Source organism: Psittacula echo (genome assembly GCF_963264785.1).
Source record: "Psittacula echo genome assembly, chromosome: Z".
Classification (NCBI taxonomy): domain Eukaryota; kingdom Metazoa; phylum Chordata; class Aves; order Psittaciformes; family Psittacidae; genus Psittacula; species Psittacula echo.
This window is the reverse complement of record NC_137742.1, coordinates 42,169,301-42,173,334: the sequence shown is the minus strand read 5'-3', so window position 1 is coordinate 42,173,334 and position 4,034 is coordinate 42,169,301.

Below are 4,034 nucleotides of genomic sequence, written 5' to 3'. Positions count from 1 at the left end.
CTAATCTGCTCTTTAAAGAGACTTCAGACATTTTCAAACACCCTGGAGACTTGAATGACTGGAAATTTCTGCATGAGTGTATATGGACAAGCAGACAGATGTGTTTAGTAGAAACAAAAAAAATTTCCTTTCCAATCTTTTCTGATTTAGCTAAAAACTGGAAGGGTTTTTTTGGTTGGTTTTTTGTTGTTGTTGTTGTTGTTGTTGTAGACAAATACACTGCAGTGTTTGTAAACGGCCACCCACAGACACACCAGTGCCAGATACATGAAATGGGTTAAATTCCTTATGTGCCTACTAGTGAATGTATCAATTATTTCTGGCATATATGCATGAAGGTTATAAATCAGATCCTTGTACAACTGCTACTGAATTCATGAGGAGGAAGAGACCCAGTTTTGTTCTAATGGGGATTCAAGATCTGACATGGGTTTTACCGGGTTTGTGAATGAACCTGTGAATCTCATAAGAGCTAAATTTCAGATATGAATAAAGTTCATCAATATTCTCCTTTTTAATTTCAGGTGCTCCAAAAGCAGCATAGCCCCTGTAACTGGTGTAATTCCAGGAGCTGGTGCTGACTGAGACCAGCTGAGAATTGGCATTAAAACACCTGACTCTGGTTGGTTTCTGAAGTAAGGATCAGTGCTAGGATGGAGTGATGACACCGACTAAGAGGTCACAAAAGTGATGGCACAGGATGAAGATTAAGGAAATGCTAATGAAAGCTGGCAAAGAAACCTTTGTCTGAATGCATGAGGACAGGATATGCTAGTAGCTAAAATGCGATGTCCAGATGCATAGAGGAGGCCAGAGACGAGAGAGAATATTTGGTTGTATGGGTAGATACAAGAAAGTCAACATACTTGCTATAAAGGCTGACAAGCCTTGGGCATTGTAGGAAATCATGAACATCAGCTATGGAACATGACGTGACCAGTATGGCCCAGGTTTCAACGTGGAGGATAGTAAAAAGAGCAGCATAATACAAAACGAGAAAAAGAGGAAGTGATTCACTTCGTTAGCAAAACAGAAGCAGAAATATGCAGGATGAAGAAGCAGTCCTAAGGTTAAATGTATGCAGAGACAGGAGGATGAAGTGTGGGAAAAAGTAGGAAGTGAGTCCCACATTCATAGGATAGGAAATGAAAGCAGCACATTTTACAAGCCTTGAAACCACTAAGTATTAAGAGATTAGGGCAACTGGAGGTTTGATAATGAACTGCATTTTGAACTGCTTCTCTTTCCTGTACAGAATCAGAGCTCAAACATTTAACAAGGTGAGATTAGCCTACACTGGCTACAGAGGTGGGACAGCACACAGCTACGAAGACTCTTCCATGAGACCATCCTTGAAATGTGATGTTATGGACAAGACTTTACAGCAAACACTTGTTTCTGTTTCCTATGTCATGTAAAGTGACTAACTATCGTTACTGTATGAATTGTCAGCTTACTGGCTGTTAATCTCTAACTCCTGCTTTTAGGTGAAATTAATTTGTCCTTTGTTTCAGTCCTTAGGCCTTACTACTCCTTGTGGTGTAGTGATGTGTGTACAGCAAGGCTACAAAACAATACTTTCCTGTAAATGTAAAATGAAATGAGTCCAGCTTCCTAAATTGTTGCCAATACATGCTCTCTGACTGGGTAATGGGATTCCCAACAGGTCACAGGTGGGCAGGGAGGTGTGTGTGCAATAAAGACAGATCTCTGGGTTTCCCACCTGACAAAAGACGGCACAGCACATGCTAGCTCATTGCAGGTCACAGAAGGCATCTGCTGTCAAAGTTGCCTTTTTTCCTTTGCCCCCTGGCTCTGAAATCTGACTCCAGCATTAGTTGTCTTGCTTGCTACTCACAGTGCATGGTTCTGCTGAGCTGGACTCTGCTCAAGGTGAGCCCAAGGCCTCTCTGCCCTTGGGCAGTGATGATGGAAAGCTTGATATTGAAAGATGTGGTTTTGGGACCCTTATTTCTCTGTCAGTGTGACAGGGCTAATCTGTGCCCTATGAACCTTAGACTCCTGACAGCATTATTTCACCTGTTTCTCTCTCCCTTATCTCTCTTCCATGTTTCTGTACAAAGCATTTAACTCTCCAGCAAAGGCTTCTCACATTTTTCAGTGCACATGCATTCCCTGCTTCAGGCCAAGGTAGCACTAATACCTGGCTGAGAGAGGGCTGCACACTGATTATAGACTGGTTTGTTGTAACTTTTGTGCCAGGTTGCCCGTGCCTGTCCAAGAGCTCTGAAACAGAGTTGTCACCTTTGTATACAGATGTATGCTAGGCGGCACATCTCTTCAGGCATTCCTGCATCTCCAACCATTGAACAAGTTGTGCAGTTAAATTGTTTCATATTCATATAGCCTATGTTAGATTAAAATTTGAGCCAATATGGTGTTGGGCAAAGCAAAGTAATCAGTAACCATAGGGCAAATATAAAAATAGATTTTCGTGTTCTTTCAGATATCCTGGGTTCAGCAGTATGTCGTGGTTTAAACCCTGTCGTCAAGTTATATTACATATACACATCCACACACAGACAGGGAGAAAGAGATCATTCCTTAGTGCATGGACCAATCCCTATAAAGCTGCTGAGTCCATTCGGTCCATGATGTCAGGTTCCATCTCTTGTAATATTCTTCTGGGGCAGGAGAGGCTGTGTGCAGTGTTGGATCGGGTCCTGCTGATGCTGATCATTCCTTTGCCGCAGAACTCGTTTGGTTCTATCAAAGTTCATTCTCTGTCGAGATGATGGTCAGAGGGAAGTCAGGGCCAGTTGCTGGTGACCTGAAGACATCTAGTTGATGGGCTATAAAACTATTACATAGCAGGCAACAGCATACAATTGAGTTCATTGGCTGTTTTCCCCTAAAATCAAATCCCCTTGAGGTACACATCAGACTTCCCCATCTTCCCACATTACCCACCAAGTATATCCGGGTCCCAGAGCAAAAGCAATCCCACGAGTGGGTTTGCCTTTACCTGAAGCAGGAATAACCCGGACTGTCTTCCCCAGCAAATTCTTCATGTGCACCACAGGAACTTTGTCCCCCTCTACAATATGTAAAAGTTCTGACTGGGCTGGGCCAGCTCTGTTGGCAGATCCTCTGGTGTTGATCAACTAGGTGGCTTTTGGTGAATGTGTATCCCAATGTTTGAAAGTCCCACCACCCATTGCTCCCAGTGTAGTTTTTAAGAGCCCATTGTACCGTTCGATTTTCCCAGAGGCTGGTGCATGGTAGGGGATGTGATATACCCACTCAATGCCACGCTCTTTGGCCCAAGTGTCTATAAGGTTATTCCGGAAATGAGTCTCATTGTCTGACTCAATTCTCTCTGGGGTGCCATGTCACCACAAAATCTGGTTCTCAAGGCCCAGGATAGTGTTCTGGGCAGTGGCATGGGGCACAGCGTATGTTTCCAGCCATCCGGTGGTTGCTTCCACCATGGTAAGCACATGGCACTTGCCTTGGCGGGTTGGTGGGAGTGTGATATAATCAATCTGCCAGGCCTCCCCATATTTATACTTCAGCCATCGTCCTCCATACCAAAGAGGCTTTAACCGTTTGGCTTGTTTAATTGCAGCACATGTTTCACACTCATGAATAACCTGGGCAATAGTGTCCATTGTTAAGTCCACCCCTCGATCACGAGCCCATCTGTATGTTGCATCTCTGCCTTGATGACCTGAAGTGTCATGGGCCCACCAAGCCAAAAATAATTCACCCTTATGTTGCCAATGTAAATCCATCTGATCCACTTCAATTTTAGCAGCTTTATCTACTTCTTGGTTGTTCTGGTGTTCTTCAGTGGTCCGACTCATGGGTACATGGGCATCTACATGGCGTACCTTCACCACCAGGTTCTGCACCCGGGCAGCGATATCTTGCCACAGTGCAGCAGCCCAGATGGGTTTACCTCTGCGTTGCCAGTTGCTCTGCTTCCATTGCTGCAACCACCCCCACAGGGCATTTGCCACCATCCATGAGTCAGTATAGAGATAAAGTACTGGCCACTTTTCTCGTTCGGC